A 14,302-nucleotide genomic window follows, 5' to 3' on the forward strand; every position below is an offset into this window, starting at 1 on the left:
CAAAAAAAAAAAAAAAAAAAAAAAAATTAGCCAGGAATGGTGGTGCATGCCTGTAACTCCAGCTATTCAGGAGGCTGAGGCACGAGAATCCCCTTGAACCCACTGCACTCCTGCCTGGGTGATGGAGTGAGACTCGGTCTCCAAAAAAACAAAGAAAAGAGGAGGAAACTTGAGTGGTTTGGGGGTGACAACTTACTTTTCACTGTATATTCTTTTGTGCCTTATTTTGTTCCATGTCCTTATATTTCTTAATCAAAATTTCAAGTATTTAAAAAATAAAATGGATTTTATAAAAATTTGATTCAAATAGTAAGCTTAACTTTGAAACCAAGTTAATAAAATCATTCTTGCTTTTAAAAAACTCAGTGCTTTTCCCTGATTTTCATTTTACTAAGAATTACTTTTGAGTAAGTTATTTTAAACATCTAACACTTAAAAATTTTAAGCATGAAAATTTTACATTGAAATAATCCAGAAGTTCTGTCAAATTCAGCATTTTCTCCCACCCATTTATAAAATCACTATGTCCTAATATAAAGCCCTGTGTTAAATATCTCATCACAAGGAGCTACAAACAAAAATGGTCTATTTTGCCTGTAACAAAGCTACTGGAGGAGCCAAATCATCTTGTTTCACCATGCAAATGTGCAAAAAGTCTTACTGGATTGGATTCTCCACTAAATTCACATAGCAAAAATAATTCTGCATGTGATTTTTTTTTTTTGGTAATAATTTACTATAGGTGCTTACTCTATATTTACTTTTGAAGTTCCAAGATAAACCATCATGTTATTAAGGGGAAGCCAAGATGACACAATGACTTCCTGTAATGACAACATGCAATATTTGATACTGAAAAGCCCAACGCCTTCAATTCTTTTATTTCATTGTACAACAGTTCTGTTTACAATTTCAACTTTTATTTTAGTTTCAGGGTGTACCTGTGCAGGTTTGTTACATGGGTATATTGTGGGATGCTGAGGTTTAGGGTACGATTGATCCTATCACCCAGGAAGTGAGCATTGTGCTGGCTGGTTTTTTGTGTGTGTGTGTGTAAGATGGAGTCTTGCTCTGTTGCCCAGGCTAGAGTGCAGTGGCGCCATCTCGGCTCACTGCAAGCTCCACCTCCCGGGTTCACACCATTCTCCTGCCTCAGTCTCCTGGGTAGCTGGGACTGCAGGCGCCTGCCACCACAACCGGCTATTTTTTGTATTTTTAGTAGAGACGGGGTTTCACCGTGTTAGCCAGGATCCGATCTCCTGACCTCGTGATCCGCCCGCCTCGGCCTCCCAAAGTGCTTGGATTACAGGCGTGAGCCACTGCACCTATGCCAGATAGTTTTTCAGCCCTTATCCCCTCCCTCTCTTCTGCCTCTAGTAGTCCCCAGTGTCGACTGCTCTGTCTTTATGTCCACATGTACCCAATGTTTAGCTCCCACTTTAAGTGAGAACATGTGGTATTTGGTTTTCTGTTCCTGTGTTAATTTGCATGGGATAATACAATGCACAAAAGTTTAAAATTAAATGCAAAAACACAGCATAGGGGAAGCACCTTCATTTGGAAACAAAAAGACTATTCTTTAGCCAAAATGATGACTATTCAACAACTTCCAAATTCACAAATGAAAACAAATTCAAAGATTCGACGACTGGATAATACTTGAGCAGTAAAGCAGATTAAGAACTAGTCAAGTTTCTAAAATGTTTATGTTTGGGAAGAAAAATATACCTTCAAGACTTGCTGAATCTACTTCATTTCTAAGCAGTACAAGCGTTATCTTTCCTCTGTCATAAATCAGAGCATTGGAAATGGAGTCAAATGCCACATTTAGATTTCAACCCTCGGTGACTAAATATTTCTTGAGCCTCTCCATTGTTCAGCAAGTTGCACAGATTTCTGCCTCCAAAATGTCCCATTCCTTCCTGTCTTCGTCTATTCAGGCTGCTATAATAGAATACTATAGACTGGGTAGCTTATACTATAGCAACAAACATTTATTTCTCATAGTTCGGAAGCCAGAGAAGTCTAAGATCAAGACACTGGCAGACTCAGTGTCTGGTAAAGGCCAGTTTCCTTGTTCATAGATAGTTGTCATCCTGCTTGTCATCACATGGAGGAAGGAGTGAGGGTGCTCTCTGGGGTCTCTTTTATAAGGGCACTAATCCCTTATAATCACTTCCCAAAGGCCCCACCTCCAAATACCATCACACATCAAATACCATTCTCTTTCTAATCTCAAAGCCATGGCCTTAGTTCATTTGCTTATCTCTAAATGCCTCCTAACCTCTTTGCCAACACACTCTTTCTCTGTAGTGACCTTCTTCACACCACCAAATCTCAGACACATTTGATTATGCTTCTTATCAACTGAAAGAGGTGCCACAGAATAAAACTTAAATTTCTTAAAGTAGCACCCAGGGCCTGCATGATCTGGTCCTCTCAACCTCACCATTCCTCCTTCCTCTCCCATCATATCCATCCCACGGACTTACATGGCTTTGCATATTCTAGTATTATGGCCTATAATTTACCCTCCTCCCCAACAGCTGAAATGATACTGGATCCTCTAAAGCTCAAGTCAAATGCCACTCTCCTCCCTGAATTGTTTTCTCCCCAGTGAGATATTTCCCTTCTCTGTGCCCACCTGTACTTCCTTTGAATTGTTGCTATAGTATAGTTCTCAGGTTTGTGTTGGAGTCTGTTAACTTACAAAAATGTCTATCTTCACCACTAAGGTTTTTGTCTGGTTCACATATGCTTCCCTTACAATACTGAAAACTTATCAAGCTATGAATATGGCAGCCATTCAAATAATATGGACCACTCTTTTCTACAAGTTTTCATTCTAATAAAGAAAATTATATATCTATCCAAAATAAAATTAGGAGGTGAATTTTATGGTATGTGAATTATATCTCAAAAAAATAACTCCAGGGTAAGTGGTATATGAAAGGTAATTTAGAAATTCTTTTAGCCAACCCAGTACCATCCTCTTTGATGGTTCTGTTTTTTTATGAAGGTAAATATAACTTTGGATTGGCTAAAAAAAAAAATTGGGAATTGATTATTCCATATTTTAAAATTATAGATATGGAGAAAAAAGTAGACCATCTTTATTGCTTAACACCTAATAAACTTATTCAAAAGACAGTTCCTACTCTCTGAAACCCATGGAAAGGATCATCATAGAGGCTTCTTCAGCTTCTCTAGATCATCCTCCACAAAATCAAGTGTTAAAAAAAATTAGACTCACCCATTAGTTATCAAGTATAGGATCACAAACCACCTCCTGATTTCTACCTGGACAAGAAAAGCATCTTAACCTGGCCTCTTTAAGCAAAGCAGGCTGAATTAGGTTGAGTGCGGTAATTCTTGTTTCACCCAACTTTCTACTGGGAAAACAGTTCTGTTTCAGAAATAAGGTCCACATAAGTTATTTTAGTTATTCTTCTATACATCTGAATGTGCACGTACAGATTTTTTCCTGGTATTTTTAAAAACTTGAGACATAATTCACATACCATAAAATTTACTAATAATTGTACATGTCAGTGGTTTTCAGTATATTCACAATGTTGCACAACCATCACCACTATGTAGTTCCAGAACTTTTTCATCACCTTTCCTTTTCAAAAGGAAACCTAGTACCCATTAAGCTTCCACCCCCCATATCCCTCTTCCTGCAGCTCCTGACAACCACTCATCTCCTTTCTGTCTCTATAAATGTCTACTCTAGACATTTCATGTAAGTGGAACCATATAATATGCGGCCTTGTGTATCTGGCTTTTTTACTTAGCATGTTTTCAAGGTTCATTTATAATATAAAATGCATCAATACTTCATTCCTTTTTATGACTGCATAATATCCCACTGTACAGATACCGCATTTGTCTATGCATTTGTCAGTTGATAGGCATATGGGTTGCTTCCATTTTTTGGCTATTATGAATAATGTTGCTATGGTCACTGGTGTACAAGTTTTTTGTGGGAACACGTTTCCAATTCTCTTGGGTATATACCTATGAGAAGTGCTGGATCATAAACTGTTACCATTTTTAACCACGTTAACTCTGAGGAACAGCCAGATTGTTCCATTTTTAAAGGGCAGTAACAACACTATTTTTATTTTCACATTTTGATTAAAATAAAATTGTTCAATCCCTAGAGAAAACGGTTTCCTTTAGGACTAAGTGTCCTTAGCAGTTAAAGTAAATTCAAGGTTTTATAAGATAAATTAAATCCCTTCAAAGCATAAAGATATATAGAAATACCTCAAACCCATATTAGAGCAAAGCTTATTCTAGTCATCAAAGGGATTAAATATGCATCCATTTAAAAAATGGAGAAGGGGCCGGGCACAGTGGCTCACACCTGTAATCCCAGCACTTTGGGAGGCCGAGGTGGGCAGATCACGAGGTCAGGAGATCGAGACCATCCTGGCCAACACAGTGAAACCCCGTCTCTACTAAAAATACAAGAAAAAAAAAATTAGCCAGGCGTGGCAGCGGGTGCCTGTAGTTGCAGCTACTCGGGAGGCTGAGGCAGGATAATGGCGTGAACCCGGGAGGCAGAGCTTGCAGTGAGCTGAGATGGCGCCACTGCACTCCAGCCTGGGCGACAGAGCGAGACTCCATCTCAAGAAAAAAAAAAAAAAAGAGAAGGAAAATGACAACTCCCAAGTTTATATAGTCAGCCTATAATTATGCACTGATCTCTCCTCATAGCAACTTCCAAATAGATGTCTAACAGACATTTCAAATGAATGACTCAAACTGAACTCTTACTCTCTCCCATTCTCCAAACTGCTCCTCCTTAGAGTTTTGCCTAGGCCCAAAACCTTGGTGTCAAGTTTGATTCCTCTCTCTCAACATATACCCCCATATTCTAGTTAGAAAATCCTATTGATTCTATCTTTAAAATATATCCAGAATCCAATAAATTCTCACCACCTCTACCAGATACATCTCTCACCAAGAGTATTCCATTGACCTCCTAAGTAGTCTCCCTATATCTACACTTGCTCACTATGGTCTAGTCTCAAAACACAGCCAAAAGAAAACCTTTAAAACATATGTCAGATTGTGCCACACCTCTGTTTGAAGCTATCCAGTAGATTCCCATTACCCCCACCTCAATTCTGCTTCATCCATGCCAGTTATGCTTGGGCCTTGGGGCCTTTGGTTTCTTGCTTTCTCTGCCTGCAATGTTCTTCCCCCCAGACATCCACATGCATGCTCTCTCACCTTCTTCACGTTTTTGCCCACAGGTCACCTTCTCTGTGAGGACCTTTCCTGGCTGCTATTTAAGTCTGCAATTACCCCCAAACACTCCCTTAGTCTTCCTTCCCTGCTCTATATTGCTCCATAACATTTATCACTAACATGACATATACTTTATTTCTATTTACTCCCAAGAATATAAACTCCATTAGGGCAGGAGGTTTTGTCTGTTTTGCGTACTGTCAAATTCCCAGCACTTAGAACAGAACCTGACATGTAATAATTGCTCAATAAATATTTGATGAATAAATGAATAAAGGATGCACTGAGTTGCTCAAAAAAATAAGGGCTAAACAGGTCACAAACAAATATTTATGAGGAACTAGTATTACTACATCTAACTTTCAGATGAGAGTGGAAAGCATTTATGGAAAAAGATACCACAATGTTTCTACAGTTTGCTTTAGGAAAAGTTGCTATTCCTGCTCATTTCATGTATTTTGGAAAGAATCTGTCCTTTGCCAAAGTCTCTTAGCTTCCGGACAGCTGAAACAAACGCTGGGAGTTGACAAGCTCCTGGGGTAATGATGTCCTTCTCTTAAGTGCCACATATACATAGAGCCAAGGACTTTCATGGTCTTCAATCTTCTATTAACCCCATTCCCAGGATCTTCACACAGTACAATCAGGTTTCTTGGCCACTCTCCAAGTAAACCTACAAACTGGCGAACTCAGCTTCTTCAGAAGCATAATCACAGCACCTTCAAGCACAGATGAATCCGTATTTTATATAAAAGAAAACTAAAGAAAACAGAAAGTTACTTGTTCAAAATGTCTTGAATAGAGTTACACTAAGTATTTTTCAAATAGTGAGGGATAAACATGACAAGTCTGAGTGAGAGAACTGAGACACTTTGGAACAAACCTAAAATCTGAAAACAGACAATGTTATTTTACAAAAATTTTAAGTAAAATGGTCATATCTCGTATCAACTCAATCCATCCATCATCCACATATTAGATTTAAAAGTTATATAACAGACATTGACAGAATATGCTCTAGCATTAGGCAAACAAAGTAAATGATAGACAAATACAGATTTTTAAAAATGTACACCTCTTCCCCAAAATGAGGCTTTCCTTGTCTAGTGTTGGGAATGATGAGAATTTCTAAAGTCTTTCTGTTAATACTAACTTTCCTAAGCATTACTGCCTTCAAAACAGAAGTATACGGATATTCCTATAAAACCAGTAATTTTCATATTGAGTTAAGAGGGAGCACTGTTAAAAGACTACATGTGACCACCACCGCCACTCCATCCCCTCCCCTCACTCCTGCCATATTCTAATGTATTTCCTAGGGAGGCCAGTCCTTGGCACCATTACAAATAAGTCTTCGCCGTAGCCATTAAATGCCTTATAGTGGCAAACTACTGTGAACCACTATTATAAACTATCTCCCATTGTGCTACAGAAAAAAGAATCATTTTCATGGACGTAATTTTTGGCCAAAATCCTTTCCATCTTCTCCACTTAATGAAATCTTAACTCCTTCAAGGTCCATCCTTGTTCTTTCCTGTGAGGCCTTTTCTGACCACTCCATCTCTTTTCTTCTTCTTTTTTTTTTTTCTTTGAGATGAAGCCTCACTCTTGTCACCCAGGCTGGAGTGCAATGGCATGATCTCAGCTCACTGCAACCTCCACCTCCCAGGTTCAAGCAATTCTCCTGCCTCAGCCTCCTCCCAAGTAGCTGGGATTACAGGCACCTGCCACCACGCCTGGCTAATTTTTGTATTTTTAGTAGAGATGGGGTTTCACCATGTTGGCCATGCTAGTCTTGAACTCCTGACCTCGAGGGATTCACCCACCTCGGCCTCCCAAAGTGCTGGGATTACAGGTGTGAGCCACCGCGCCCAGCCCACTCCATCTCTTTTCTTGACCAGTTGACCTGTAGCATTTGTTTTCTGTATCTGTCATCTGGCATTCATCACACAGTGGCAAGTAACATCTTTTGCATTGTCTTAGTTATTGCTGACCATTCCTATGTTTGACTGGAAAGTCACAGTCTCAACGAGTGATGTATCTCAACCTATGGGGATTTTCTGGAAGACACATATTAAAGTATAATTCCTTACAGATAAAGGAGAAGGGCAGAAGCCCTAAGGGTGACTGGGTTAAGAATACACAGCACAATCATCACTGAACTGCAATTTTAGAAGCTTTTGGTTATACCAAAACAATGATCCCCAACCTTTTTAAACAAGATACCTTTTATGGTCAAAACGTGTTAACAAACTAGACCATTACTCACAATAATAGTCAGGTATTAAATATCCCTTAATTTAAAGAATACATGGATTCAATGAAGTTTTAGTACATACATGTAAGGTATGGTACTTATTCAGTATACAGAACGTACTTGGTATGTACAAAAAGTTGAGGTTTCCCCAGGACCTCAGGCTGGCACATGGTTTAATTTTATTGTACTGTGGACATGGATTATTATTGCCATATTGAAAAGCACTACCACCTAAAAATATTTAGGAGGAAGCAATATACATATATTATATATATAAAAAACAAATCCCCACTCTCCTACAAAAAATAAACCCAGCCAAAAAACTCTTCAGTAACTCCTCCCATGAAGGGTATATTTTAAGCACATGCCCCAATGTGAAACAATTCACTTCATGTTTCACTAATAAACTTTTCTTGTGGTTTTAAATATAGCAGAAGGAACAAAAGTTAACATAGACAAAATCAAATAGAAAACATTTGGAAGTTCATCTCATGTATACGTCCTGATTCTAGTGAAATCTCAATCCTATTTACCCATTTTACCACTCTCTTAAAAACAACAACAATAACAAAAAAACCAAGAACCCCAGCATCAGTATTTTCCAGCCAAGGCAAAAATATCATTCTAATCTTGGTTCAACTCTTCTGTGCAGCCGCCAACAAAAATAAACATAAATAAATCAGCAGTATAGCACAGTGCTTAAGGGTATTAGCCCTGACCTCAAATCTTGGCTCTGTCCTTTATTAACAGTATGATCTTGGGCAAGTTACTTCACTAAACTTTGGATAATTTACGTGGAGTGCTTAAAATGATCCTTGGCAGGTTTTAAAGGCTAATAAAAATAGTTACTAATTAAGTAATTATATATAATTGATACAAATATATAACAATCAAGTGTATTTTTATGGCAACAATTTCGAAGCTTCCTTTCAATTCATATTTTCAAAGTTCTTTCTTGTCTGGCTTTGACAAGCCTACTCCAGATACCTTAAACCTCCAACTGACCTATAACTAGTTCTACTACCTCTAGTTCTTTTTTTTTTTTTGAGACGGAGACTGGCTCTGTCGCCAGGCTGGAGCGCAGTGGCGCGATCTCGGCTCACTAGAACCTCCGCGGTTCAAGTGATTCTCCTGCCTCAGCCTCCCAAGTAGCTGGGACTACAGATGTGCGCCACAACGCCCAGCTAATTTTTGTATTTTTAGTAGAGATGGTTTCACCATGTTGCCCAGGATGGTCTCGATCTCTTGACCTCGTGATCCACCAGCCTCGGCCTCCCAAAGTGCTGGGATTAGAGGCGTGAGCCACCACGCCCAGCCATACTACCTCCAGTTCTACCCATGGCTGCTACTACAGAAAGATTTTGGAAAACAGGGAAAGAAAAAACAAACAAAAACCAGGAAACCACTACCATACACCAAAACAACAAAATCTACTTTGAAACAGTGAATTTACTCAAGTAGGAATCATTGCCTTAGAAAATGAGACAAAAAGCACAGGAGAAAAAAAATCGAAGTATTCAAGTATTCTTAAAATCCTTACCTCCAGTTAGGCAAATGGTTTGTTTGCTGATTCTAAGTCCAAGCAGATTTGAACATCATTATTGTCTGCAGGAGCCATCAATAACCAACCAGACCTGCTATTGAAAGACTTCTCTCATTAAAATAATTTTCTTTATCACTTAATTTCACCACTACTCGGCTGTTTTTAATATAAGACCCAACAACTTCTTAAGGTTTCTCTTTTCCCATGCATTCCAACAAGTACTGAATTAGTTCATCATCATGTGTTTAGGCCTCCTGCTGGGAAGCATAATTAAAATTAAGCAGGCAACAATTCCACTTGGTATTAAGATCCTGTCAAATCCTCCAAATGAAGCTGGGCCTGGTTTCTCCAGGAACTGGCTGAGAGTTCTGTAAGGAAAACAGGAGCTGCTCAACTTGATGCTGGCCATTCAGTAGATGGCACTCTTCCCTTTGAGCCCAAATTAAACAGCCCCAAGAAGTATGTTCTGTTACATTCAGGTGTGACACAAAGCAGGGGTTCTCTCTTCAAAGCACTTAACTGATAGTCATAATCCCTCCTGAAATGCTGATTGGTCAAGGCAGACACTCTAAAAGAGCACAGGGACGTTTAGATTATAAGACATCAAACAATATAAAATCATCTAACTTAAGTGATTACCAATTAATCAGCTTCTCAGAGGTTATTACTATCTCAAGCAAATACACCGTTCTTATTTAGGCATAAAATGTTCCTTCCCTATTATATTCTGCTATGACAGCCTTTTTGTGGCTAGTGACCAGACCCTCGGTCTATCACATGTTTTACTAAGGTATTTAGTGATGGCAAAGTGCTTAGAGAACTACGATTTTATCATTATCAACATTCACCATGACAGATGAAGTAAAGGATGTATTACTTTCAGCGTTTTTAACTGAAATAAATGTGATGCCCACTTAAAAAAAAAAATCAAACATTCTAATACGAAAATCACTGATCTAGTTTTGCAAAAAAACAAGTATTTTTAAAGTAATGAATTTCTAATTCATTGATAACGTGTACTTTAATAAACAATAGCTTCCAATTATTAAATGTTGAGTAAGGTTTGTCACATTTCTATTTTGAAAATCTTTATTTGAAATTTAAGAAGCAGACAGTTGTGGAGAAAGAAAAAAATTCCTCTTAGTGCAACCTCCAGTTGAAAGCTAAAATTTTAAGCAATCAGATAGAATTCACCTTAAAAATTCTACCTTCCCATCCTGGCCAAAATGGTGAAACCCCATCTCTACTAAAAATACAAAAAATTAGCTGGGCATGGTGGCACATGCCTGTAATCCCAGCTACTCGGAAAGTTGAGGCAGGAAAATCACTTGAACCAGGGAGTCAGAGGTTGCACTGAGCAGAGATCATGCCACTGCACTCTAGCCTAGCGACAATGCGAGACTCCGTTTCAAAAAAAATTCTACCTTCCCTTAGGAAAGTGAACTCAACTCTGACAATAAAAACTGTAAAAGAAGGCCACGTGCGATGGCTCATGCCTGTAATCCCAGTACTTTGGGAGGCCGAGGCAGGTGGATCACCTAAGGTCGGGAGATTGAGACCAGCCTGACCAACATGGAGAAACCCCATCTCTACTAAAAATACAAAATGAGTCAGGCGTGGTGGCGTATGCCTGTAATCCCAGATAGGAAGGCTGAAGCAGGAGAATAGCTTGAACCCGGGAGGCAGAGGTTGTGGTGAGCTGAGAATCGCGCCATTGCACTTCAGCCTGGGCAACAATAGTAAAAAAACTCTGTCTCAAAAGAAAAAAAAAACAAACAATAAAAGACAGGCAAAGTAAGAGGTATACTGTTTTTACCTTTAAAAAGTTGGCTGTGGAAGGCCAGGCGCAGTGGCTCATGCCTGTAATTCCAGCACTTTGGGAGGCCAAGGCAGGCACATCACGAGGTCAGGAGATCAAGACCATCCTGGCTAACATGGTGAAACCCCATCTCTACTAAAAATACAAAAAAATTAGCTGGGCGTGGTGGCGGGCGCCTGTAGTCTCAGCTACTTGGGAAGCTGAGGCAGGAGAATGGCGTGAACCCAGGAGGTGGAGCTTGCAGTGAGCGGAGATTGCGCCACTGCACTCCAGCCTGGGAGACAGAGCGAGACTCCCCTCAAAAAAAAAAGGAAAAAAAAAGATTGGCTGTGGAAATAAGGAATACCAACAATTCATCAACTTCATTGCAAATCCCTTTCTACCTCCCATTTGTGCAGCTCAGGCAATGAAGCATTCCACTCATCCAAGGCACTTATGGCCAATCACAACTCCATTTGAGTTCTGACCATTGCCCTTTTCCAATCACTTCCTTAGATATTAAAAGGCTGATCTTTTAGAATTTTTTTTGTCATGTATTAAGATAAATGAGAAGAGAAGTCACAATGTAGCTAACAATTGCTCACTCTAACTTCTTAGGGCGTAAAAGTGGAGTGTTCTTAAAACTTCCTGGGGAGGCCCTGACTTCCAAATATGCTTCCTTAGATATGGCAAGTAAGCCTAACTATCTTCTCCAGCAGGATGAGTAAACCCATCTTTCTGCTATAGCATTTAGTCATTCTAGCAAATCAAAAGATGATAGATGAGGATACTGTATGGAAAAGGAAAACGGAAATGCTGTCCTTGCTAGGGATGAGCTGAGCTATTGTGGAAAAACTGCACAGAAACACTGCTGATGGTGATGAAGACATACACCAAGTTCCCATGATACTAAAAACTCAGTACCTCTCCAACCTGATTGCTTTTACATTGTTTGAGTTCCACCTCCTCTAGCAGGTAACCAACAAACAGCCATGGGAGCAGAGTTAAACAGACTGAGTCACTCACATCAGCACTCTCCTCTTCCATTACATCTAAAAAGGTGAGCACTTCCCTTGGTGAGGGAGGGGAAACAAATTACAAGAATAAATTTAAAGAGGTATGGGAGCTTAAAACAATAATTTCATGTATATTACCTGGAGTTAGGTTATCCTGTTTAATCCATTGCTTGCATTAACATATCTGTGATTACTGTTATTTTATTGTTTCATTAATATAGTATACTTCTTGAGACACTGGTTTTAAAGACATTATGTTACTGTCTTTAAATTTCTCAGAAGTGTTTTTACCCCCTAGCTGGTTGAGGGAAATGTTTATCCTATGGAAATCGCATATGCCCACTGCAGAAAAAATGAGTTTCATAACCCTAGATTAAAACCATAGCCTTGGCCGGGTGCAGTGGCTCACACCTGTAGTCCCAGCACTTCAGGCAGCCAACTGGGGAGGATCACCTGAGGGTCAGGAGTTCAAGACCAGCCTGGCCAACATGACGAAACCCCATCTCTACTAAAAATACAAAAATGAGCTGGGCATGGTGGCAGGCACCTGTAATCCCAGCTACTCAGGAGGCTGAGGCAGAACAATCACTTGAACCCAGAAGGTAGAGGCTGCAGTGAGCCGAGATCACACCACTGCCCTCCTGCCTGGATGACAGAGAGAGACTCCATCTCAAAACAAAACAAAACAAAACAAAACAAAACACCATAGCCTTGAAGAGATAGTCATCTTAAACACCAGTTAATGTACTGCGTACAAACCTATCTCCTCAGGCCCATTTTCACTGAAAGAAAAAAAAAAGTAAACATAACATATGGTGCTGATGCAGATCAGTCTGACATCAAATAAAGGCTCAATTTAGATCTAACCTTATCTTAAAGATATAAACAAGGCCTGTGGCTCATGCCTGTAGTCCCAGCTACCTGGGAGGCTGAGGTGGGAGGATGGCTTGAGCCCAGGAGTTCGAGACCAGCCTGGGCAACAAAGTGAGAGCTGTCTCAAAAATACAAAAAAAGAAAAAAAAAAAGATAAACATATGCCAAAGCCTATACATCTTGTACAATAACGGTTCAGCTTTTAGCAGAGTTAAACTAAGCAACATTATCTTCAAGAAATAAACTTACAAGAACAGTAAGCCTTTTAAAATCAAAGATAGGTTTCATCCATTTTATACCTTTTGGTGATCATGCTACTATTATTTGGATTATGCTAGACAACTCTGAAAGCCACATTCATTCTTTAAGGTTTCTAGGATACTCTAAATTTATTCCTTCAGTGCAGTTAAGTAATGTCCTAGAAGCCTGAAAGGGATTTTTAATGCAGCTTTTCAAACATACTCAACCAAAAACAGTTTAAGGAAACAAGAGGCTCTGATTCTCATTATCTGTGCTACCATCTAATACTTTAAGTTGAATAGTACTTTTTTAATATTTAACATGTTTTCAACTGTGCAATTAATTCAATTTTGAACTTTGAGACTGGTCCAGATATTCAGCAACATTAAAATACACATGAAATAAATAAAAGATCCACAAACCGTTTTTCTCCAACACTTTTTTTCCCATATAAAGGTATTACTCTATGCATACTGTTGGTACTCAATAAATATTAATACACTAGGTGAATAATTTCTAACTTTACCTAAAAGGAAGAGAATCCCTCAAGTAGCATGGTTTGACATACACATACATACACACACACGTCCATAATTAGCTACTGCTAGAATAAAAAATAATTATATTAATCTAAGGGATAACAGACTTTTTCTTTCAAGCAACAGCCAAGGAAAGACTTCTAACCTGTATGTTTTAGAGAGGATTTTTGATATATACAATCCATTACAGTAAAAAAAATTAACAGTAAAAATTTGAGACTATCTTGGCATTTGGCCAAGAGAACTGAATCTCTGGCAGAACCTGAAAGACCTCATAACAATCTCACCTATAAATACTCTGGCATGGACCCCGAGTTCAAACTATAGAGTATTAACAAAGACACAATGTACTAAGGTACTCATTTTGAATCTCAATGACATGACAATCTATGACTGTCCAATTAATTTTAAATTGGGTTTAAATAATTTCAAATAGGTCTATGTTTAAAAGGAAGAACAGCACTCGATTAGATATTTAAAGTTTTTTTAAAAATTCAAGCTCTACTTATTTAATATTTTCAAAGGACTCTGAAAAGCACTAATTATAACAAAAACAGTGTTTAGTGTGAGAAACAGATTAGTAACCTGTGTCTTCAATAAAGCTTGCACTTTGTCAATTCAACGCATGCTTTTTTTTTGGTTTTTTTTTGAGACGGAGTCTTGCTCTGTCGCCCAGGCTGGAGTGCAGTGGCGCCATCTCGGCTCACTGCAAGCTCCGCCTCCCGGGTTCACGCCATTCTCCTGCCTCAGTCTCCCGAGTAGCTGGGACTACAG

At 38.9% G+C, this 14,302-nt stretch overlaps 1 protein-coding gene across 7 annotated transcripts in view; it reads right to left on the reverse strand.

Moving 5' to 3' along the window:
• The window catches only part of ADD3 (adducin 3 (gamma)), a 140,593-nt gene that overhangs the window by 107,334 nt on the left and 18,957 nt on the right, over positions 1 to 14,302 (reverse strand). The gene's annotated exons all lie outside the window — the stretch shown is intronic.

Source organism: Mandrillus leucophaeus, unplaced genomic scaffold (genome assembly GCF_000951045.1).
Source record: "Mandrillus leucophaeus isolate KB7577 unplaced genomic scaffold, Mleu.le_1.0 Scaffold80, whole genome shotgun sequence".
In the NCBI taxonomy this organism is placed as follows: domain Eukaryota; kingdom Metazoa; phylum Chordata; class Mammalia; order Primates; family Cercopithecidae; genus Mandrillus; species Mandrillus leucophaeus.